This window comes from Lissotriton vulgaris, chromosome 1_1 (genome assembly GCF_964263255.1).
Source record: "Lissotriton vulgaris chromosome 1_1, aLisVul1.2, whole genome shotgun sequence".
Classification (NCBI taxonomy): domain Eukaryota; kingdom Metazoa; phylum Chordata; class Amphibia; order Caudata; family Salamandridae; genus Lissotriton; species Lissotriton vulgaris.
In genome coordinates, this window is record NC_141685.1 from 84,945,243 (window position 1) to 84,971,466 (window position 26,224).

At 41.6% G+C, this 26,224-nt stretch overlaps 1 protein-coding gene across 1 annotated transcript in view; it reads left to right on the top strand.

The window, feature by feature from the left end:
• The window catches only part of LOC147737464 (uncharacterized), a 489,484-nt gene that overhangs the window by 121,003 nt on the left and 342,257 nt on the right, over nt 1-26,224 (top strand). The window lies entirely within an intron of this gene.

The window sequence follows — 26,224 nt, forward strand, 5'->3', positions numbered from 1 at the left end:
TACACTGAGGTCCTGGTTTCCTGAGCATAGTTCTGTGCATAATCAGAACCCCTCCAACATGGCGCTCAACGTCTTTATTAGAGCTTTATATGTCCACAATACCCTTACCACTGTTTCCGGTTAACAGGCGTGACGAATTAACCTACCTATACGAATGTGTTATAGGTTCATTTAAACTTGAGATTTATAAAAAGGTTCACGTTTTGAATTACTACCCTTTTTGTGTTGCAATTTATAAATTGTTTTTCTTCTCTATGTCCTTATGGGTGATATTGACATAGCTCAGCCCTTTGAGCTTTTCTACTCTTGGGTTATATTTCTTGCAATAAATGCGGATGAGGATACATTCCATACATACATTCACACTGCGATTCCTGTGAACTACACTCCATATAGGACACAAGAGATTCCAATTTCGGCATGGCAGCATCGTGTTTGGTTTAATGGCACCCTCCCCCACACGCAACTCTGTTTCAGTTAGGTCCCTTGTCAATTCCTGGGGCCACTTGGCCAGTCTTAGCCGGGTTCACACCATATCCACGTTATCTGAATGCCCCGATTAACGACTTGTGTCAACTGTATACCTCTTTTGTTGGGGTACATAGGGCTTTTGATCATTGTTTCTTGCAGCGCAATAAGTTGGACCGGCCGGGATGTCGATTAGTTCCGTCATGGTTAATTCAGTTAATTCGGTAATGGGCAAGCACCCCCAAACTAAGTACGATATGCCTTATTGGAAGCAGTGTTTCCTAATACCACTCCTGTGGAAAAACACAGGATTCTCACAATTAGTTTGCAGAAAGACTTATTGCTAGAGGTAACAGATTGTGAGAATTGGGGTAAAGTATTTGCAGCAGTATATGCGAAGTGTTACGGCACGCCGTCTATGACTGTCTTGCTTTCTGTGATCAAGCGTGTTCAGGATGAGCACAGTCCGGAGGCGGCTGTCGAGTTGGGAATCGTAGTGTAGTTCCTGTATTCCCAATAGGCTCTGCGCATTGGAATAACATATATAGATACAATGTATTACTGAGGTCGACTAGGTCTCTATCGAATATATTAGACTTAATTGTGAGGGCCAGCTAGCTCAGAGGTCACTAGAAACTTTCTTGAATAAACAAGAAGGGATTAGTTTTTGACAACCGCATAAACATGACAACTTTGTTTCCCAAGAATAAGAAATGTATCTCTAGAGTTGCGGAAACAATAGATAGCTATTTCACTCAGTCAATCGTGCATGCTTCGTTTCACCAGAGGTGCAGAGAAATAGAGAGACAGGCATTTTCAATAAAAAGTATTTATTGACCAGTTTTCTGTCTCATGCAGGAGAAATTAACTGCTACAATCGTAATACTGGTTGCAAAATACAATGCGTACAGTACGAAGAGTATTATAAAATAATACTGTAAAATGGTGCTTCTAAAATACGCCTACCCCAGTGTACGTAACCTAGGTCTAGTACAAGGGAAGAAGTAAGTGAGGTGTAGCTTAGTTTCAGTATTCTTTTGTCAAGAATCTCTCTAAGGGTCTGATCAGCTCCGTCTCCGTTGGTTTTAGAATAAAGGAGGTCTAGTATCTCTCAGGACTCGATTTCCCAACAACCCTCAAGGGTAGCTTGGAAACACTGGAGCTGGATTTCTCAGCCAGAGAAAAGGCAGCATCGCTCTCAGTGCGTCTGCTGGAGGGTCGGCTTCTTTCGGCACTTGCTTCGGCAAGCTGTGTCATGTAGGTAGATAGTCGAACTGCTCCAAACCACTGTGTGTTTGCCTGGGCATATTTATACCATCAAGGTGCCTAGTTTGACGTAATGTTGGTCATAATAACGTCATCAAAGACTCAGTTCTTTGAAAACTCCATAAGTTCTCGGATAAATCAATATTCAAGCAAGGGGAGAAGTCCCTGACTGCTGAAGGCAGGTTTTTCCAAGAAATCTTTATGGATTTTTGGAACTCGTGGAAGTAGCCATGCCGTATTTGTACTGCATAGGCTAAGTCTAAATATGGTTATGATTTCTATGCCTATATGAGGAGAAGGTGATTTATACCTATATATGGGCATGAATCGGGAAAATTACACTAGGGTCCTAAATTCATATACAACAGAATGAGGCTCGCTGGAGTGTTTGACGTAGTTACTGATCTCATCTTTTGTAATGTAAAGGGAGATGCGGGTAACTTTCAGGTGTCGAATGCTTTGCACCGTGTCCCAGACGTCGATAAACCCCGAGCGTTACCGAGAAATATTGCGGAGGCTTATACGACCATTGGCCGCAATATTTGGGTGTTAAGCTTTTTGCTAAAACGGCAACTCAACCGCAGACTCAGATGGCAAAGTCTACTAAAGACGACAGTCCAAATTTTCCAAAACAGAATTGGAAGAATCAAAAACGGTAAGCAGCAATAGAAACAGGGGTCGCGTCCGGCGTCGCCGATACCAGTGTCTACTGAGTGCACTTATGATTTGTGCGACCACGCAACAATTAGGTCTCCTGATAGATTTCAGGTTCCTGAGCAACGTTCTCCTAGTTCTTCACAGGAAATATTGTGCACGCAAGCTGGTGGCGGAGAACACGGCAGGGGTCGGGGTGCCCCACAAGGACATGAGCAGCCCCGCCCGTCTGATGGTAAAGGCAAGCAGGACGACTTGCCACGTTAACGCCCTCATTTTCAGAAAAATAAAGTTGCTGCATTAACCGTAAGTATGCCATGGATAGTGAGAACACAGCTTCGGAACCTGACATGGGCATTAACGCTGCTCGACAGCGCAGCGGAGGTTACAATAGTGCGGCAAGCGCTGCGTCCATATCTGAAGGCGACAGCAACTGACACTTTTATCACAGTGGAAACTACTGACACTATGGTGGCCCCCCTGACAGACTATAAGATATAGTTCTTTTAATTGAAGGTGACATCCAACGTGTAATAAAAGGGATTTTTTGGGAACATCTGACCTCTACATATGACATTCTGTTAGCTGAGGAAGACTGGCCCCCGCTTTTCGTTTTGGCCGCTCCGAGAAGGGAGGAGCTGACCCTCCCTACTTTTCTGCACACTGTGCCAAAGGAGCTGTCCGCAGAACTTTGCAGAAGAGTGGGCTCTTCTGCTTGCACCTGCGTTGTACCGCACTTAAGTCGAGTGGGATAAACTTTCTCCCAGACACGAGATTCCATTGCGGTCTATTCCACAGCCACAACCCCAATATCCCATGCGGCAAGAGGCTAAATCTCCGTTGCGGAAATCCTTGAACAATTAGAATATCAAGCTGTGATTGAGACATGTGTTTCCCCCATGAATAATCCTTGTTTCACTGTTACCAAACCTGATGAGTCGTACTGCCTGGTTTCGGATTATCGACATTTAAATTCACATTGTCGTACATGTGGGGTACAGAACACCCACTTTTCAGCTCTCGTTGACAGTCTGGTGCAAAAAAGATTTAAGACCACACTAGACATTTCCAATTGCTTTTTTGTCATAACCTGTCCTCTGTTAGTAGTCAATGGACAGCGTTCACTTGTGGCGGCAAACAAAAGCAATTTAAAAGATTGGCTATGGGCTATAAAAACAGCCCGGGCGTCTTTGCCGCAGATGTTGTCTCTTTGCTAGATGGCATTGATCCTGATGCGTACTCGTACATTGATGATATTTATCTCATGGATGACTTATGGCCGCATCTGTGTTGCATTGACCGCATCATAGTTATGTTTGCGGACTTCGGTTATAAATTTAACTTTGCAAAGTCACACATTACGGAGTACACAGTGTTGTTCCTGGGCTATGAGCAAAAGAATGAAAGTAGAGGTCTTGCACCTCACTTCCTGGAGAAATGCGCACATTTACAGTCTCCTACAACTCTGAAAAAACTACAATCCTTGCTGGGATTTTTGAATTTCGGGCGTACTTATATTCCTGATTATGCCCAGCATATCAAACCTCTATATGCTTTGATACAACCAACTTTTACCAAGTCATGCTGGCTGCCTGAACATTCAGCTATTCTGCAATTTTTGCAGTCTGATATTCTTGAATCTAAGTACTTATTGACTCATGATAACCACACTAACCTGGTAATAGAAATTGTGCCTGGTGCCGTGGGTTTCACGTACTTGTTGTTTAATGAAGGAGACACAGTGCCTATCGCTTACAAGTCACACTTGTACACTTCGGCTGAAAAGCGATTTTCTTCTGTCGAGAAAGTCTTGGCAGCTGTACAGATGGCGATCCTAAAAGAGAGAGCGCTGTCACAAGGAAAACACATGTTGGTTGTTACACCTTATCCTGCATTTGAAGCAGTGATGAAAGCCAGTGTACCAAATTCTAAAGTTATATATCCTAATTGGATACAATGGGCAACTTCGTTGACATCTCCGGATGTCACATTTATCTTTGACCCCTCATTACAAACTCAGGAGTTCTTACAGTATGAGTTTGTTCATCCTGCTCCTCTGTCCATGTGCACGCTTGAGGATTACCATTGTATCATTTACACTGATGGTTCTGTAGTGTAGTTCCTCTAGTCCCAATAGGCATCTGCGCATTGGAATAATATAGACAACAGTATAGACCAGGGACTGAGGTCACCTAGATCTCTGTGGACTATATTAGACTTAAGTTTTTGACAGCAAGCTCAGAGGTCACTAGAAACTTTCTCGAATGTAAGAGAAGGTGTTAGGCTTCCTACTTAGACAAGAAGGAATTTAGTTTCTGACAACCATACAACATGACCTCTTTGCATCTCCATGAATGAGGAGGGAATCTCCAGAGTCGTGAAAAACAATAGAGGGTATTTTACTCAATCAGTAGTGCATGCTTAGTTTCACCAGAAGTGTAGAGAAAGAGAGACGGGCATTTTCAATAAAAGATGTTATTTATTGAACAGTCTGTTTTCTCACACATGAGTAGTGAACTGTTACAATTGCAATACTTGTCATAAAATAAAGTGCGTACAGTAAAAAGAGTATTATTAAATAATACTGTAAAAGCATATTATAGTTTCTCAGCCATAAGATGCATCTAAAACATATAAAATCTATACAACAATAATAACATGTCTAAACTGACTCAACTGGTGCTTCTAGCTTATGCCTACCCTGTGTACCTAACCTGAGTTTAGTACGGGAAGAGATAAGGGAGAAGTCGGTTAAGTTAAATAATTTCTCTGCCAATATTCTAACACCAAGAATTCTCTCTGAGGCTAATCAGCTCCGTACCTTGATTTAGAATGTCGGAGGTCTTGTATCTCTCTCTCTCAGAACTCGATTTCCCAGCAGCCTGCAAGGGCGGCAGGGAACACCGGAGCTGGATTTTCACGGCTGGAGAAAAAGACAGCGTCTCTCTCTGGTGAGTCAAAAGGGAGGGTCGTCTTCCTTCAGCTCTCGCAAACAGCAGGGCGTAGGGCGAGTAGTCAGTCGATCTGCTCTAAACCACCGTGTGTTTAACTAGGCAAACCTGGGCATATTTATACTAAAAAGGTGCCGTGTTTGACGCACAAGGGTGGACATATTAACATCTCTAGGTGCATGAAGTGCGCAATACATTCCAGGGGTCTGGGACAAATCAATACTGGAGGCTTAGAGTATTCTCTTGGGGCTACAGTAAGTTTGTCATGTCCCAGAGCCAGTTGTACTCTCTAGGGGCTTATAGGCAGAGGAAGCGCCATGTTAGGACTGTGCTGACTCTGTCTAAATATGGCCATGATTCTTATGCCCATATATGGGTATTATAAGTTAAATCCATATTTGGGCATGAATCTGGAAAATCATATTAGGGTACTAGATTACTTTACAACACCCACTCCACGGTAAGATGTACATCCTGATAAGCATATACCTACTTCTAAGCATAGCTAAGTATGTGTATACATCCCACCCACAAAATACAACACATTTTTGAATTTCAAAAAATGGCATGTACATGTAAAAATGAGTACTGTACTGTACGACTTAGTAAAAGGCAAACTGTATACTGAGCATTATACTGAGCATTGCATACATTAAACCATATATCATTCATGAAATATTTACAATTTATGAAATGTCTCTAAATACAGAAAAAAAAATCGAGAACATTTCATCACATTTCAAATACAAGATTGCAAGTGCTAGAGGCTGGGTTTTAATACTGGCTCTAGATCCAGAAATCTCGTTCTCTAAGAATATGTTTACTTTGAGCCGAGTATCTTGTGCCAAAAAGGGGTAAATATTTGGGAACGGAAAAAAAGATAGTCTTTTCAAAGTTGTGAAAAAGTCTCTTAAAAAATAGCAGGTCTGTTTTGAAAATCTGAAGGCACCTGACCTGTTTTTTAGCTTCTTGCTTTATTGGGTACTGCCTTTGTGCAGTTGGTGTATTTTTCTATTGGATTTTATGGTGAGGAGAGTCCTCATCCCACCCAACATTATTTTTATATAAAGCTGGAGCTTGTGCTACAGCCCATTTTTTAGCATAGGTGTGTATTTTATGTATTGGAACATGTTTTGAGAAGGCTGGCCTAAATATTTCGCCATGTGGGCACTCTATAACAAACTTTGGTGGCCAATCTTTCTCAGCCAACAGGATGTCATAACCCTGGGAGAGTTTTTCCCCAAAAAGTGTTTTAATTTTCCTAGTTAGGTCTCCCTCTATACTGATAGTTGTTTCATATATTCTATGGGGGACACTCACTCTCATGTCTGCAGTTTCCACTTGAATGTATTAATTCGTGTCCACTGTCTACAGAAGATTCATCACGTTCTTGCGAATGATGGTTATCTCTGCTGCGCTGACTAGCATTGTTAGAGCCCATTCTCCGTTCTTGAGTTGTGTCCTCAGAATCCTCGGCATCTTTTACTTTTACACTGGCTACTTTTTTCTTTTCAAATTTTAATTGCTTACTCTGTGGAGCAAGGTCCTTGTCTTTGGACTTGGCGTGCTCCTCCTTCTGTTCTGACCGTCCTCTTCTTTCCAATTTCGGTGAGGAAGTCTGAAAAGATCGAGAGGAACGTGTATCATAATCTTTATCTTTCAAGTTTTTTCAGATTATCTCTATTTCTAAGATTGTATCTTTTTTCAGAGGGTTCCCTTTGGGGAGGTCTTTCCACCCATTCAGGAGATTTATTTCTCCTCTGGGTTGATCTTCCTCTGTGTTTTGACTGTTTTTCCCTGGGACTAGTATCTTTATTACTTTCCCATTTCTTTTTTAGAGTAGTTGAAGTCTTTTTTATAAACGACTTTTCTGTACTGTCTGGTAGTTGATGTTTTAGTAGTGTTCCACCCAAACTATCTCTACCTAATTCTTCATAACACTTTTCCATTATTCTGGCAAGCTCAAAAGGCTGGTCTGCTACATCTATTTCCTTTAATCTTTGGCGGATCGCCACAGATGCTGCTTCACCTCTCACATTTGCTAATAGTATAGCAGAGACTAGCTTAAAGTCTTTCAGTAATTTCATACCTAGATTTAAAGCTGGTTCTGGACCATATTCATTCTGAATTTGCTTCAAAACGTCTGGTATTACCGCAATAGACAGAACACCATGTGTTTTTGTATAGATTGAAGCAAAGACTGTTCCCCAAGTGTCACAGTCCTCCACATTTGGTGTGATCCCCATTGGTAAACAGATGGTCAGAATTCTGTGTTTTTAATGCGGTGTACTGTCAGGAAAAACTGCCTCTATCTGTGTAATTTTCTGTGCTAACCAAAATGGAATCTGTTCCCGTTTTGTGGGTAACTTTCCAATGACTGACTGTATTGTCTGTGGTGTAATTTTATTTGTATTCCCCTGATAAGGGGCGTGCTGTGGTAGTTTTACTGTCGGTTGGACTGTTAAAGTCCTCATGACATATTGGACTAACTGTCTGTGAATCTTAATTAGTTCTTTTAGCTGGATAACTACCTCATCTCTTGTCATTTTCTCTATGTCAGGATGTGGTGTGTAGCCAGCTAATACTGGCCAGATTGCTCCTGGTCTACCTAGTGGACCAAGCCTGGTTATGTGTTCACTGTGATGTAGGGCTCCATTAAACCATAGCTCATGCTGCTGGTAAGTTAGTGGAATTTCGACCTCCTCATGAGGAATATATTCCTCTGGAGTATCACCTGGTTCATAGTAGTGAAACTCTTTTGTTATAGGATTTACTGCTGGGAATGTTATCCATGAATAGAATACCTCTGTCTGCCGATACTCATGTGCCTCTACTACAAACACAATTGTACCACCGTTGGGTGGTACACAGTTGTTCATTAATTTGAGAGTCAAAATTTTCCTCACATTTATTGGGATGAGCCAGGCTCTCCGATTAGTTTGTAAAATGCTATCATCAGCTGTTATTAGCTGTTTAGCAATGTCTGCCGCTTCGGCATCATCCATATTTTTAGAGCAAGATTCAAGGGAACAAAGATTAGGTGCACAATATTTTGGAACACTGCATCCTTCAACTTTGAATAAACCAAAAACCTCTTCATAGGATTCTCATCCTACTCAGTTCTGGCGGATATTGCCCTTTCACCCACTCCAGGCGTCTATGGAGTATAATGGAAAAAAGGGGTCTGAGTGAAAAGCACCATTGAGTTACTTTAGCCTCCTACGTTAGATTATCGCCTTACCAAACCGTTGGGCGCCATGTAGTGTAGTTCCTATAGTCCCAATAGGCATCTGCGCATTGGAATAATATAGACAACAGTATAGACCAGGGACTGAGGTCACCTAGATCTCTGCGTACTATATTAGACTTAAGTTTCTGCCAGCTAGCTCAGAGGTCAATAGAAACTTTCTCGAATGTGAGAGAAGGTGTTAGGCTTCCTACTTAGACAAGAAGGGATTTGGTTTCTGACAACCATACAACATGACAACTTTGAATCTTCATGAATGAGGAGGGAATCTCCAGAGTCGTGAAAAACAATAGAGGGTATTTTACTCAATCAGTCGTGCATGCTTAGTTTCACCAGAAATGTAGAGAAAGAGAGACGGGGTTTTTCAATAAAAGATGTTATTTATTGAACAGTCTGTTTTCTCACACATGAGAAGTGAACTGCTACAATTGCAATACTTGTCATAAAATAAAGTGCGTATAGTAAAAAGAGTATTATGAAATAATAATGTAAAAGCATATTATATTTTCTCAGCCATAAGATGCATCTAAAACATATAAAATCTATACAACAATAATAAAATGTCTAAACTGACAAAATTGGCTGAAACATTCCACTCTTTCGTCTGTTAAACATCATTTATCTTTGTTGACCGACAATGTTGATTTAACTGATTTTGTTAAGGGTCCTGTGAGTGGAAGATCTAAATGATATATATATGTTCTATTTACTAGCTCCGTTGCACCAATATCCAGGTCACTTGCAGACGGGTGCCTCTCGTGGTGGCGCCCCACGTGAGTAAATTGCAGCTCCGAGTTTCTCTCGAAATTGACAGAAAGAAATTCCGGCACTCGCAGGGAAAGTGTTCAATATGATTTTAATCAGAACCACTCACCAGACAAACGCGTTTCGGTTTTCCTTCGTCAGTGTCTACCATTGACACGAAGGAAGCAAGTTTAAAAGCTCTTCATCACATTTTTGCATGTACATAGAAAGAGGACTGACGTTCGCCCCCGTGAGAGACAGTATTACATAGTGAATTACTTTTTACTTTAGCATTCAAGAATCACATTCAAAAAGGCACTGTGAAATACGTTTTCAAACAATAATTTCGGGCGCTTTACATTTCCTATTTCCGAAATTATTTCTATTATGTGTCAAGTTTGTTTGCCTTTGTTGTGTGGTGTGTGTTATTAAGCCGTGGATCGGCATTGCTCACGGGGTGTGATAAATCTCATTAAGGTTAATTACAGAGTTTATGCTTTTCCTAAGTGGGAAGCTAATTCCTCATTCCTGTTTAATCCCAAAGGGGCCTTTGTTTGGAGGTCTATTATGTAGCGGGATTCAAGCCTTCTTAATTTCCGCAACCTGTCTCCACCCCTTGGGTCCACTGGTATGTGATCTAGCGCAAAAAATTGCAAAAGTTCTCTGTTGCTGTTGTGCCTAAGGGCAAAGTGTTTTGCTACGGGATAGTTGAAATCCTTATTCATGATAGCACGTTGGTGCTCCAGTACACGTAACTTGACATTTTTTACTGTACTGCCTATGTACTTCAGTCCACATGGGCACAATAGGCAGTAAACAACATGGGTGGTATTACAAGTGAGAAACTTAGATATTTTCTTACTATGCCCTGACCCTGGTATTTCGAATGTTGTTCTCTTCTTGCTCCTCTCACAGGCTTTGCCGCAAGGGTAAAATCCTGGCATGTCCCTAATTCTGCCTGTCATTGTGATTTTGTCTGGCAGGTGGCTGTGTACAATTTTATCCCTAATGGATCTTCCTTTTCTAAAGGTGATTAAGGGAAAAGCTGGAATCTCTTTTCCTATGATCTGATCCGTTTTAAGGATATGCCAGCTCCTCTTTAGGATGTTTCTCAGATGGTTTGAATCCTCTGAGAAAGTGGTTATCAATCTGAATTTTCCTTCATTTTTATTTGATTCTGATTTCCTAATTTGTTCTTTTAGAAGTTGGTCTCGGGGGATTCTTTCAACTCTTTTCAGAGTATTTTCCAGAAGTGTTTTATTGTATCCTCTGGCTTGGAATCTGTCCATGCTTTCTCTTGCGGCTTTTGCAAAGTCTACATCTCTAGAGCAATTTCTCTTTTTCCTGAGAAGTTCTCCGTAAGGGATACTTCTGATTAGGGTCGGGGGATGACTGCTTCCGGCATGTAAAACCGAGTTGCCGGCTGTTATTTTTCTAAACAGTTCTGTCTCAATTTTAGCACCCGTCAAGTTAACTCTCAGATCCAGATAGTTCACTGTTGATACGTTGATATCTGCAGTGAAATTCAGATTTAATTCGTTAAGGTTTAGGTATGCCACAAACTCTTCGGCTGAAGTTACAGACCCCTCCCATACTAGAAAGAGGTCATCAATGTACCTATACCAGACTTTCAGGTTTCCTGCCCATTTCTGGAAACCAGGGCTTTGGGTAACCTGCTCCTCCCACCAGCCCACGAATAAATTCGCGTAGCTGGGGGCAAAGCAGGTTCCCATCGCCGTCCCAGTGACCTGCCTGTACAATTGCCCTTGAAACAAGAAAATGTTATTAAAAAGACAGTATTCAATGAATTCAAGCAACATTTGACTATGTTTAGTGAATTTCATAGGTCTCTTGTCAAGGTAATATTTCATTGCCAATAGTCCCTGGTTGTGATCAATGCTCGTGTATAAGCTGGTAATGTCCATAGTTATTAATATACACGAGGAATTACATTTCACCTTTTCAATCTTGTTCACAAAGTCTTTAGTGTCCCTAATATAAGATTGTAGTTGTAAGACACTCTGAAAGAGAAAGTGGTCAATATAAATGGACATATTTTCAGATACACTTCCTATCGAGGAAACTATTGGTCTGCCAGGTGGGTTACTGCTGTCTTTATGTATCTTAGGCAACTGATAGAAGGTGGGCACAGTCGGGTTATTGTTTTTCAAAAAGAAATACTCATCAGTGTCCAGCATATCATTGCTGTGCCATTTATTTACAAGTGCTTGGAATTTGGCAATGCTTTCATCATACGTCTTTCTGGTCGTTTTTTCGTATGATGTTGAATCCTCCACTTGCCTGTATGCTTCTTGGCAATACTGTGCTCTTGACATCACCACAATATTGCCACCTTTATCTGATGGCTTGCAGATAATGTCTGGGTCGTTGTCTAAAGTTTTGAGGATTTCTCTTTGTTCCTTTGTCATATTCGGTATTTTTCGTGTCATTTTTCTTTGTCGAGTTCTGAATTTCACCAGGTCTTTTGTCACAGCCTCCGAAATGGCATCAATAGCATCATAAGGCATGATTGGTACGAATGTCGAGGGAGGTCTGAAATTTGTTGTTGGTGCTGCTTGTTCAACACCAATCCTTCTGGTTCGTTGGGTGATAGAGTCTGTGTTTTCTATGTCACCACTTTCCTCAGTTCTTAGTTCTTCCAGGATCTCCCAGGTTGTGATATCGTTTGTTGTCAAGATATCAGTCTCTCGTGTTCTTAATTGTCTCGTTTCTTTAGACGATGGTTTTAGTTTGAAATATTTATGTAATTTCATTTTCCGCACAAAGGTGAACAGATCGATTCTGGTTTGTGTGAATTCGAGTCTCTCGTTGGGGCAGAATGATAAGCCCAGTTTTAAAGTTTTCTCTTCCAATGGTGACAGGACTTTGTCGGTCAGATTTACGATTGTTAGACTGTCCTAATTCTCTACCATTTTGCTCCTCTTTTGCTCCTCGTGATCCTCGGTGTGAAGTTGCCTTGATTTCTGCCTCTGCCTCGGCCCCTTCCAGCCCCCTCTTCAGGTTCTTCTGTTGCTTCCGGGGGTCTGCTTTTTCCCCCCCTTAGCCAAGTTCACCGGACTAGGTCGTACTCCATATGAAAAGGGGTCTGATCTTGTGAAGTGCTTGCCAGTTCATCCCCGGATTGTTCATTTTCGGTTACCTCCGATTCGGAAGTTTCTACTCTTGGCTGGGCTGCGCGGGCAGCTTTTTTCTTCATCTCGCTACGAGGAGCATCGAATTTTTTCGCAAATGTCAATATTCTGCCTAGGGAATAATCTCTTTCATCCCTCTCGAATTTTTCTTGTTTCCTTTGGCGAATTTTTAATTCATATTTCTCAAGTCGTTTTCTTTCTGTCAATTTCGAGAGAAACTCGGAGCTGCAATGTTCTATTTACTATGAAGTTTGGAAACTGTCGCAGGTTGAGGCTGCTTCCCGTTTAAGAGCAATAGACCAAGCTAATTTGGAAAAAGTGCTTGCTCTCATTGATAATAGCATTAACACACTCTCTTCCAGGATTTACACCTTGGATAATATTGTTTCATCTGTTGTGCATATTGTGCAAAATAATGTTTCTGTTTGGTTCCATGGTCAAAACGAATTGCGGTTCATCACGCAGTTTGCATGGACCTTACAAACTCTAAAATCTGGGAAAGTGCCTTGGGACTACATTAATATTTTGTCAGTGTTTTTACCATTTAATTTAACAGAAAAACAACAGTTCATGTCCATGAAGGATGCGTCATATTCTCTATTGCATATTTAAAAATTAGAACTATTACCATTTTCTGTAGCCAAATCTAATTCAGTTGTGTGGCTCATCCATGGTTTAATAACATTGCCTTTTCCTCTGTTTATTTCATGTATGAAACACTATGCCCTGGGTAGATATGAACCACTCGGTACCGCTTTTCTCCATGTCATGCACACGTTGACATTAGGTGACTGTACCGCCCAGTTGGCAGAACTACGTGCTCTAGTGCTTCGGTTAGAGAGCATGAGGGGTAAAATGTCCCAATCCCTTACTGCCTGTTTATTGAGCAATGGTCCCTCTTTTTTGTCAAGCTTGCCCTCGGCATGGGGAAACCCCTATCCCCCTTATTATAGCAACGTTTGAGAAAGGTGTGTCAGGGCAAGCTTTGTTTTTTATAGTCTATTATGGAAAAATGCCAATTGCACGAGACGACTCGTACCGACATTACACCAAAATCAGGGAATCCCTATTTATCCACAGAAAAAAATGACCAGATATACTTCTTCAACCTGATTTGTAACGCCCTGAGGAAGTCCCAGGCCGGATGGCCATGTAAGGGGTGAAACACGTGTTGGCTGTTCTCCTACGTACTATCACGAATATAGTAACACCTTTATTAAAACAAAAAAATGAACCATTGTGTGATTGGAATTTTTCCATAACAGACTATAAAAAACAAAGCTTGCCCTGACACACCTTTCTCAAACTGTGCTCTAGTGCTTGCATTGGAGTTTGCTGTCTCTCGTGTGACTACTTTAATTGTGAGTGACTCTTATTACTTTGTTCAGTCCTTCAATAAAAATGTATTCTTTTGGACTCAGAATAACTATCGTGATTTCAAAGGTGGCACAATTAAGCACAAGATCCTATGAGTTCGAGTCGCAGAACTTAAAGAACGTCTGCCTCTCATAAATGTAATTCATATTCTTGGTCACCAGAATGTAGGAGCACACGCTGTTGGTAACAGTCTTGCTGATGAAGCAGCAAAGACCGCAGTAGCAACATATGTAGTAGCCGCAGTTACACAGTCCAACAGTAACATTGATGATGACATCTTGGCAGCTGTAGCTGCTACAGAGATCGTTGATAATTACCCTCAGGGTTTCCCTTCTAAATACTGTTATCATTTAAGTCCTGATAAAGTTCCCTATGTGAAAATTAACAACGTTTGTGACAGGCTGATTCCCGACGCAGACCGCAGGCTACCCTTGATAACAGCCGCTCATGAAGGAATAGTCTCAGCTCATACCGGCGTTTCAGCGTATGTCTCTATCTTACAGCAGTGTTACTGGTGGTGTGGATTGTGTAAATAAACTTGTGAATATGTCCTTTCTTGTTATGTATGTCAGCAGATTAAACCTTCAACTGCTGCACGGCCGCCACAAACTCAGCTGTACATATCTAATAGATCACTTGGTTGTGTTTATTTAGATCACTGCGGTCCTTTTTCTTCTGATACTAAGTATACGTCTGTTAGTTGCAGTGGATTCGTGCACACGTTTTCTATGGGTTTGGCCACATGTCTTTATGGGAATTTTTGCATGTGGCACCTTCCATTCTGATCAGGGTCCAGCGTTCACCTCTAAGGCGTACAAGGAAGCCATGGGGTCTTTGGGGGTGCAGGTGAAATTTTTGTCTCCATACTCCTCAGGGAGTCGATTCCCAGCGCGTTATAAGTATGCAAATAAATAAATAAATAAATACTGGCCTGAGGGCAATTGTGTTGTGGAGCGAATGAACCGTGACTTAAAGCAATCTTTGCCAGCTAGGGTTTTAGGTACTAGGTGCACTAAATAATCTTCCTAGAAGATCTCTGGGTTGGCAGACTCCATACGAAATGCTCTTTGGCATAAAAATGTTTATCCCGGACCTTGATGGTCTAGACATCGCGGCGGTGGTTACACCTCTGCGTTCTGCATTTGCCGAGCTGTTCGGCATTCTAGTTCCATATTGGCACTCCGCGCGTGTCCGTTTTTCATTTTTACAGCACAGCTCGGGCTTTCACTCGACTCTCCAGTTTGTGTCGTTTTTATGTCTACACTCCCCTCTAAATGCGCACACACGGTTCCACCTAGCTTCCTGGTTTCTCATGGTGTCCTTGTGGATACACAGCGGTTTCTCACACTTTGTTTTCTGTTAGGCGTAAGCTTTTTTGTACTTTGGTGCCTGCTGTACTTGTTTACCTGCATTTCCCTGTTTACCCATATTTTTCGTTTTCCGTCAACTTGTATTTCTCGCATGTTATCTCAGTGTCTCCAGCACTATTTCATCTTTCTGTATTTCTACCGTAGTCTCACTCGCGTGCACCCGTTTCGCTTTTTTTCAATATTCACTTAGTCTAAGTTTCATCTTGTCACACCAGCCTGCCATTCACAATGGGTTTAATATCGCACGGTTACCGCTTGTGTAACGTTTTGGTTTCTCAGCTCACTGCTCACCTTGCATTGTCAGTTTCTTTTGAGCAGCATGTGATATTTTATCAGCTCTCGGGCCCTGTGTCTCTCCTATGCATATTTCCTTTGTTTTACATTAACAGATTACGGACCCCCTGAAGAAGAGCCAGCGTGGCTCGAAATGCATCGGGGACACCATTAAAACCATTGATATTTCCTATTGTTGCATAACTGATGCCATGGTTATGAAATCTAGAACATTTACTTTGAATCACTCTATTCTTTTCAACTAAATTTGTTGCAATTTACATTTGGAAAATCAAACTGAATTTCAAAGTGATTAAAACTTTGTTATTTCACTTCTAAGACTACGCATGTTTACCATTATTTAAAGTGCAGTATCACGTAGGTGTGCTCAAGGTCCCTACCTTACACCTGTAAGGCTTTCCTTTGCTAGACATGGCGGCGACAGCTGTACCTTTTGACGTAGATAATCATTCTGCTGTGTTACAGAACCTACAAGAGACTCGAGACAGTCTTGCAAAGGAACACTTGCCCTCCACATCTGGAGCTGAAGCTGATCTACAGATTCCGGTAGTTAGATGGCTACCCCGAGTCAGTGACCTGCTCCGTGAGAAGGTGGAGAACAAGAAGGAGTTCAGCCCCTCTTATCATGCACCCGTTCCTGGGAAACAGGTATGACTCCATTGACAATTTCAAACTACAACGAGTGGCCGATTCTTCTTAGTATGACTCCTGCTGTCTCTTGTCCAGCAATGCTGATAAATTCTGTTTTGGCCTTGGCTGACACCAACAGGCCTGACCTTGCTATAGAGATGTCCACAGTCACTAATCCATTATTAAATTTGCCAGCTGGCGATCCACATGAAGATACTGAATATACATATCCCACGGATGTGTCTTTGCCTGGTGTGTAAACAAGTCTAGCTGACCAGTCACGTTTTTCCTTTGACTCTGAACTCTTTACCATCGAGTGTACCATTGAGGTTTTCTATTTTTGTTACTTGGTTTAAAAGACATTTTTTGGTTCCACCTTAGAATTACATCTGGTTGGTTCTCATCTCCATTTTTTTGGTTCATGTCGATTGGATTTGTGATGGTATTTTTCTGTCTGGTAAATGGACACAATATAACTGAACAATCAAAAATTTGATTAATTGATGGAACTTTGGCCCCACACTCCTCATCACACATCATGAAAAGAGACCAGACTTTTGTCAACATCACAGCCTAGCCCGTGCTAGATGTTATTGTATGAGATGCTGTAAAATTTCAAATTCATGGACCCACAGAGGTGGTTAATGTTCCTAATGTACTTCGTGTTTCAATGGGGGATGTTGTGAAACAAACCATACGTTCTGATGATTGGGATGCCCAAGCCATTGAAGCTCTCTTTTCTGATTTGAAATATTATGCTGCCTTTGATGCTGAGGATTTATATTTAGACTCCACAAACTACGCCGACTTGTTCAGTTACTAACACTATGGCCATCACTTTCTGCATAAGGCTAATACATTTAGAAATGTGGTTAATTACACCCAATGGGAACATTGTCCTACTCCCATAGAAGGCAGCTCAAATACCCTTCTGAATAAATTCACATATTTTACTGACTTTGATCGGTCTAACCCGAGCTCATTTTATTTTAAAATTAAATTACAAATCTAATTCGAAAGTGAGACTTACTCACTCAAAATTGTTGTATTCCAAATCATTTATGGATCAGTTAGCAGTGGATGGCTACAAGCTATGGAAAGATACCATAGATCTTAAATCTGTTTGGGGTTCTAGACCCTGGCAAGTGCAGGGCACTGAAGCTTTACACCGAGCATGTCTTATTCTCGGCCACATGTTGTTTTTAAATAGTACGATCTCACAAACAACTTGTCTTAGTTTGGCCACTTCAAAACACATGAATACCCCTAACATTCCTAATCTGCATGCTTACCCTAATTGGAACAATCATACTGATAGGTCCCTTGATGAATTACAATCTTTCATTTTAAATTCCTCCTTTAACATTTCGTCCCTGGACCCTGAGGGTTGGCTGTTGTGGCCAACAAGTTCTAATTCTTGTCAACATGGCTTTCTGGATTTAGCCCCTAGCCTTACACAGGACAGAACTGATCCCTTTTTGAAACTTCCCATTCAGTTACCACCTAGTCAGTGGGGAAATGATGTCAAAATTGGCTGAAACATTCCACTCTTTTGTCTGTTAAACATCATTTATCTTTGTTGACCGACAATGTTGATTTAACTGATTTTGTTAAGGGTCCTGTGAGTGGAAGATCTAAATGATATATATATGTTCTATTTACTATGAAGTTTGGAAACTGTCGCAGGTTGAGGCTGCTTCCGGTTTAAGAGCAATAGACCAAGCTAATTTGGAAAAAGTGCTTGCTCTCATTGATAATAGCATTAAAACACTCTCTTCCAGGATTTACACCTTGGATAATATTGTTTCATCTGTTGTGCATATTGTGCAAGATAATGTTTCTGTTTGGTTCCATGGTCAAAACGAATTGCGGTTCATCACGCAGTTTGCATGGACCTTACAAACTCTAAAATCTGGGAAAGTGCCTTGGGACTACATTAATATTTTGTCAGTGTTTTTACCATTTAATTTAACAGAAAAACAACAGTTCATGTCCATGAAGGATGCGTCATATTCTCTATTGCATATTTAAAAATTAGAACCATTACCATTTTCTGTAGCCAAATCTAATTCAGTTGTGTGGCTCATCCATGGTTTAATAACATTGCCTTTTCCTCTGTTTAAGTTTAGTTCATGTATGAAACACTATGCCCTGGGTAGATGTGAACCACTCGGTACCGCTTTTCTCCATGAAGTTTGGTCTCTGCTCTTCTCATACGGATGTCTGAGGGATGGCTAAGAGGTTTACTTAAAAGGGGAGGAGTGCACTTCCACACCTGATCATTCACTTGTATGCAAGAATCCCTGTGCCAGCTATCGTACCAACATTCACACTATTAGCTAACAGTAGCTATTTACTTTTAAATAATGTGGCTTGCTGCGGGATGTTGGCTGGATTTACGTACATTGTCACTGTTTCACAGCGAGTAGTTTGCTGTAAAAATTAGCTTTTCCCACCCCTGCATGGGAGGCTTGATATCTCGATTTGGCCTTCCATTCCGACCCTGAAAGCAGAGTTCAACAAGTTGAACAGAATAAGAGCTTTATTGTCTCAAACAGAAGCCGCTCTCACTTCTTCTCATGAAACATTTTTCCTTCATGTTACTAAAACGTGTACAGAAGTACACATGCTTTTAAATACGGATCTCCCACTTCATTTTGGTGCTTTAATCCACACTATCTTTAATGCCTCAACCACTACAGGCCTGGACCCCTTTTTTAAAACTGTTCGCTCCAGCCTTGTGACCTCATTCCAAACTCTATTTGGTGTGATACTGGCATTTTTTCATTCTATTTTTTTCTAGCATCTTTGGCGGCTTCCCTCTAATTCTCGCCTTGGCTGCTGGTCTGCTGCTGTTTATTTGCTTGCTCCAAAATGGCTGCACTGTCTGTGTCAAGAGACAGCCGACCCAGGCTCACGCAGCTTCATGATCGAAAGCTTGAAGACTATGGAGTACTGCCATTGGGCACATTGGCCATGGTATATGGATTATCATTTCGCTTTTCATTCTTTACTTGCGTTCAGCCCGTGTTTCATTGCCTGGATTGCCAATTTGAATGGCCATTAGAACTCTGTCTCTCAAATACGGTGTCTCCTGCTCCAGATTTTGACCATCTAATGAGTTCCTTAGTGGCTCATGAGTTGGCCTGTTCTGTAATCGGAATTATGGTCTGTGCAGCGGCACACAGAGTTTTGGCAAATTGGGACATATATACGGCTGCGCATGACTTCCAGGAACAAAGTTATCTTGAAGTAAACGCACATTGTCCTCTGATCGTGCTAGAGGCTCCTGCAATTGAAGAACCTGTATGTTCATTTCCGTTACTAAACTGAATGGTGGACTCTTTGCTGACAATAACAATGACTTCCTTTTGGAGGCTGTTGCGACATACTGCGACATACACGCTGATGGATTAGATTGGCAACGATAAAGCATGCGATGCATCACTCAAGTTTTTTGATTCTCCCTGTGGTGTTATTTTTCTTTCTCTCACTTGCATTTTTTTTCTTTTTTAATAGACATTCTTTTCATTTCATTTCTTTGACATGAATGAACTCATTTCTTTCTCGGATGAACTTGAACTCTGCATTCTTCTTATGTTTCTTTTCGTGCATTGGCCCCATCAACGGAGGCTGTATTGAGGATACGGTTCTGCCTGCACACATTGCTATGTTAGCATAAGTGAGTTAGTTGCTCAAACGCCATATATAATTATGTGGGATATTCAAATACCAGATGAATGAAGACTCGACTAGAAGAAAAGAAGAAAACCAAAGATTTGTAGAATAATAAAAGTGTCTGTTCCCAGTGATTGTTCACTTTGGTACACATAGTAAAAACAACGTGATATAACAGGAAATCCACTGGGAGATTAGCACAATGTGGAATAAAAGAAAAGAAAACTGGTGGCTTTTATTTGGCGATGAAGAATTACAAAGAAAAACATCCAAGAGTTCCTGTTCATGCTACCTGTAAAAGTGTAGTGAGGATACGGTTCTGCCTGCACACATTGCTATATTAGCATAAGTGAGTTAGTTGCTCAAACGCCATTTTTCTGCTTTTGCACATGACACTACATTTCTCTGTTTTTATAAAGACAAACTGCTTGCTTTTCCTTCACATGAGAATGGTCTGTTTTTCACATCTCTAGACTCACACTGCGACCTCAAGTCTGCACAAAGTGTTCAAGGCTAAAATAACAATGTATGCTGTTGATGCAGGTTGACCGGCCCACTCTCTAAACACAACACGAACACAGCTGCTCATTTCTGAAACTCAGGTGCTTTTAATATTGCACTGCATGCATGAGACTAGCACTTGACAAAAACCTTTCCATCGACAAAGAGCTGTGCTGATCTGGGATGTGATTCACTTCACCTGACTTTGGAGGTATACGGTCCCCGTTTTAACCTAGAGATCCTCTGTTATTATAATACCTAGCAAGGGGAGGGTGGTACACAATGCGCTATAGACCTGGTTCCACTATCATTTTAATATGATTTCTCCCTTGGTATTTTATGGAATTGTAACAATGCTGATTGTATTGATTTTATGCATCTTTTTACTTATGTTAGCAAAGATACTGCATCTTAGAGCACGTAGTTGAAATAAACATTTTAAACGACACCGTGTCTCTGATTGCTCACGTTGTTGACATTTATGAGAATAAAAACGAAAGAGTGTTCTTGATTCCCAGTATTCCTGAGAGGTCCCAAAGTCGCTTGTTCTGGGTTGTCTACTCATTGGTAGCTTCGCTGTAGTATGGAGAATGAATGAGACACTGTTGCTAGTTGGATCGGGGTTCTGGGCACTGAGGTGGATTTTTTGGTACACCACAATACACTGAAGTCCTGGTTTCCTGCGCATAGTTCTGTGCATTAGCAGAATCCCCGCAACAAAAGCAGCTCTAGAAACCATGCTTGGACTAAGAAGGGTATTTTCAGCTAACTTTAGGGATTAGTGATAAAACCTATAAGCTCAAAAAACTTGGACTGAGTCCCTGCAAGAAGAACTAATTTAACAAGCACACACTGGTGAATAGTCACAGCTGATTGTGGTATTTGGTTGTTTTCTACAACAGTAATGATTCAGTGACAGCGGCCAGAGAACACTGTCCAAAAGCAAAGTGAAATGAGAAGAATGTGAACTGTCACTCTCGGTATATTGCTTGCAATACACAACATTTACCAGACAAGCCCTGACACGGAACAAGTGAAAGGATCAGAAGGAGAGCTGTGACTCTCTTTGTTAATGCTTGCAGTGCACTGCATTCACCACCCAGGCCCTGACATGGAAGAATGAAAGGAGAAGAATGTGAGCTTTGACTCTCAGAGTTAATGCTTGCAGTGCATGGCATTCACCACCCAAGCGCTGATGTGGAAGAAGTGATGCCAATGTCCATCGTTGCATCTCTAAATGCACCCATCATAGTGGCCCTTTACCAGAGGTGTTTATCATCAAGCTGGATCTTAACGCACCGCTGACTCTGAAGCTGATTCACTATTATATGGATTGTATACAGCAGAGGTGTTTATCATCAAGTTGGATCTTAACTCACCGCTGACTGAAACAGATTCATGGTTAGATGGATTGTATACAACAGAGGTGTTTACCATTGAGCTGGGTCTTGGCTCAATGCTGGCTATGTAAATGATTCACTGTTAGATCAATTGTATATAGCGAAGGTGATTATCATCGAGCTGGATCTTGGTCACCGCTGGCTGTGTAATTAAGTCACGGTCAGATGAATTGTATATAACAGAGGTGTTTATCTTCGAGCTGGATCTTGGCTCACCGCTGGGTATGTATATAAGTCACGGATAGTTGAAATGTATATAACAGAGGTGTTTATCATCAAGCTGGATCTTGGTCACCGCTGGCTTTGTAAATGATTCACGGTTAGATGGATTGTATATAACAGAGGTGTTTATCATCGAGCTGGATATTGACTCACCACAAGTTCTGTAAACGAGTCATGCTTAGATGAATTGTATATAACAGAGGTGTTTCTCATCGAGCTGGATCTTAACTCACCAACCGTTGATTATGTAACTGATTCACTATTAGATGGATTGTATACAACAAAGGTGTTTATAATTGAGCTTGATCTTGGCTCACCACTGGCTGTGAAAATGAGTCCCGGTTAGATTAATTGTATAAATATATGTTATGAGTTTCTTATTTACAGAGATTCATTCAACCAAATTCCAACTGGTTTAGGACAGAATCAATGCATGACGGCAACATTATTGATAGGAATTATTGTTAATGGAGGATCTCAGTACACAGAGCTTCTCATAAATCTATGAGAACCAAGTAAGGGTGAAGGGTCAGCAGTTATAAAGTAATGGTTATTTGATTTTTTTTTTTGTTGAAACGCTCAGCAAATGTCATAATCCAGAATGTTGCTCCTCCTAGGTCTCGGATTAATTTATCGTTTTATACTTTTTCTCATAGTATGAGAGGCTCTTTTTCTGTGCCCCTCTTTGTTCTTACAGTGATAAATCCCTAGCAAAGGCTATCTTTGGAACAGCTTCACTGTGATTACTGAGAAAGATCTTCTTACACCTTTGCCAAGTTACCTGAACAAGAGAGTGTTATGAGTTTGTCTAGGGGCTAGTAATTCCATAGTTCTTTGGGTGCTTAAATATAAATATTATATATATATATTTATGTATTCAACCGCTGAAAAAAAAAAAGTTTACAGGGACGTTATAGTTAGGAAATAGAATTTTAAAAACCTGAGAAATTAGCTAAAAAATTAAAGGTTACAGGGACGGTATAGTTCAGTTCACAATTTATACACAAAAGCATAGAAATGCAGTAGTAATGGTTAAAGTTATCTCAAGAAACTATAATTCGTACCTTCGGGTAACTATAACTTGCGCGCCCACAATGCAGTTTTCTTATCAATAATTTTGCTGCAAATTATATCATCAATGATGGCATAGAAGTCATCATGAGTGATGTAATATGTGGGGTAATTAGCAGAGCATGGCTAGGATGTGAGTTATAGTTACCTTAGGGCACTGCCCCAGATGCTCCATGCCTATGGCAAGAACCAGCATTGCTCCCACTCGCAGGGACAATCTAAAAATGCTAAGCGGGCAGGGAAGCAATTATAAAGTCTGCTCTCAGCAGCCAGGTGCATTTTTTAATGCTCCTACCTGCTGGCCGCAGACGTAGTGTTTGTTCGCGCTTTGCAGGAGCTTTAAAATTGCTCCCAGGAAGCGAGAGCAAACACAGGTTTCCGTGTTCGGACCAGTGCGGGCAGGGAAACTGATATGCTCTGGGTGTGGGCACCCCAGGGCATAGCCAAGCCGGCAATGGAGTATGGGGTCCCCAGGCTTATTAATGGCCCTGGGAGGGGTGCATTTTGCCCCATTCACATTTGCTTTGACAGCCTGCCCCCAGGATGGGGACCCTGGGGCTAAAATTGACCTGGGGAGGGGGCTTCTTGTTCCCCTCCCTCATGATTTTTGCTTCGTACCTGGGGATGCACCCCTTTTGATCCGAAATCGGCCCGGGGAGGTGGGCTGCATGGTTCCCCTCATTACAATTACGGCTGGGCCCCGGGTAATGGGATTCCCAGGTCCGAAATTGGCCAAGGATGGGGGCATTGCCCCCTCCTCTGTGGTTTGGATAGCTAGGCTCTGGGGGTGTTGTGGTCCCCAGGGCTGGAATCAGCCCGGGGAAGGGGCCACGTGCCCCTTCCCCTAAAGTTTGGATGGCTGGGGAGTGGTGATCTCCAGGGTCATAACTGGCCTGGGGAAGTGGGGCCAAGTGCGCCCCCTCTCTCTTAATTCTGAAGCTTATTATCCCCCAGGATGTGGCCCACCCGGGGGTATTATAAAAAACAAGTAGGCCTCTCATTTCAGCTCCTTCCTGGAAAGTTTTGAGGTGATCCATCAGGCGCGGCCGAGAAAAACAGGGGTCTCCCCCTTGTATTTTCTATAGACTTCTTTAAACAGTGCTGTAACAAAAACTGCTGAACAGCATTACACTAACTTTGGCATGAAGCTAGATCTTGGCCCACAGATTTAGCTTTTTGTTATTTGGTGTAAATACAATCAGTAGTTTTTGAGAAATGAAGTGTCAAAAATAATTGTATATTTAGGCAGTTGGTGTCCAAATGTGTTCTGATTGACCAAATTAGGAGGCAGTAGTCAATCCTGATTGGTTGGTTTCAACCTGAACAATATGTTTTGGCAGCCTTTACCAGACTCAGTGACATAATAAATTAATTAAACAAGCATTTTCAATGCAATAGGCTTCGCATCTGCAAGAGTTTAAGCTATATGCATTGTAAATGACGATGTCTTTTAGTTATGTTTTAAGAAGCAAAACTCAAATAAAATGGATTATCATGTGCAATGGCAACAACACAAACTCTCGTAAATGCGAGACCTAGTGCACTGGGAATGGGAACCAGAAGAGAGATATAGGGAAAGAGAAAGATGAAAAGAGCGAAGGAACGACTACACATGTGGAGACAGAGAGGAAGAGTGAAAACACTGAGACCATTAATACATTTCATTCTACTGAAACTAAACGCAAATGTAAAACTTCAAAACATGAAAAGCATAATTATTCCATTTACCTTGGAGAAGTTGATTGAAGGGGGTCATGAAGCCCATGGCTGACGTTGGTTGCAAACAGAGTTACAGTTTGAAAAGTGCAGGACACTGTAAACAATTTAGAATAGCACTGAAAGCGTGATTTGCGGGAGCTTAAGCAACCCAAGGCTGGGTAACCAAAGCTGTTCTCATTGGCCCATATAAGTCCTTCAGTGGAGCAGCGAGCACTAGGATTGGCTGATGGCTTTCAAGCCAATCATAGTAGCTCTCCACAAAAAGTCTATGGCAACCATTAGAGGGTGAAACACACCGCTTCATTGGCTGTCACCCAAAATATTGAAAATTATAGACGTGGCTTCGTATAAAGGCATTCTTAAGGAGAGTCCGTGAAAAGTAGGGACGGTTAGTCACCATGGGTGTTGATGGGATTTGTGTGGAGAAATGAGGGATGGAGGAGCACATACGAAGCACCACAGCCACTACGGTGGTGATGAGAAGCCAGTTGTTATTGAGAATGGGATTGCAGTCGCAACCACCTTCGCTGTTTCTCTCTTTTTTATTTTTGTAAACAGATTTTATTCATTTTCATCTTGTCAATTAGTAGCAGTACATTTCAACAAGAGCGTCTCATCTTAACTTAAGCAGCGGGTTTCAACAAGCTCAGTTGCATCTATTCAGTCCTGCTCCCCGCTTCTCGCCCCTTATAGCTGTCACCGCAAGGGCAACCACTCCCCAAATTCCAAACAACTCCCGCAACTTTACATTCAATTTCTTTATATCGAAGATAAGCTTCTCGGTTGTCTCTTCTCATCTACACACATATCTATCTAAACAACTAATAAGTGAACAAACCCCTCTCCCTCTCCCATCCCCTTCCCCCTCTGCCGCCAGGCATGTTGCTCTATCATGTGAAACCACCTCCGCTGTTTCTCTTGTGTTGTTTTGTGGCCACAACTTTAGCTGCTATGGTGATGGGAGTGAAAAGGACACACATGATGATTTGTATGAGAGAGGCCTGGGCATGAATGACTGCATGGTTGTGTGTGGCACTAAATAGGCAACTGTGTTCAAGAAAGCGTGTGTACAGATTACTAGTGTTTGCACTGTACATTGCGTGTGTGTTACTGTACCTGAAGTGCAAGGGCTTTTGGATTTTGGTGTTCTGCCCACATGCAAGAAAGGGGGTAGAGGGGGAGCTGAAAATGACGGAATGCTGCTTTTGCGCTGCCTTTGTCTCGGTCTGCTTCGTACAGCTCTGTGCGGTGAATGCTTCAGTGCCGCCAGTGCTTCTTGAGCTAGCAGCACCGGCGACAAGCTCCTGCTCAACTCTCCCTTCCTACACCGGCACCACCAGCCTCTATGACCTCTGAAGAGGCGGTGACTAAGACTAGTACAAAACAAATAAAAACATTTTCAAAAATGCTTTATTATTGCTAAAATCAAATTTCTTGTTGCCAGGCTGCAACCAAAATAACCATTTTCTCATGATAACTT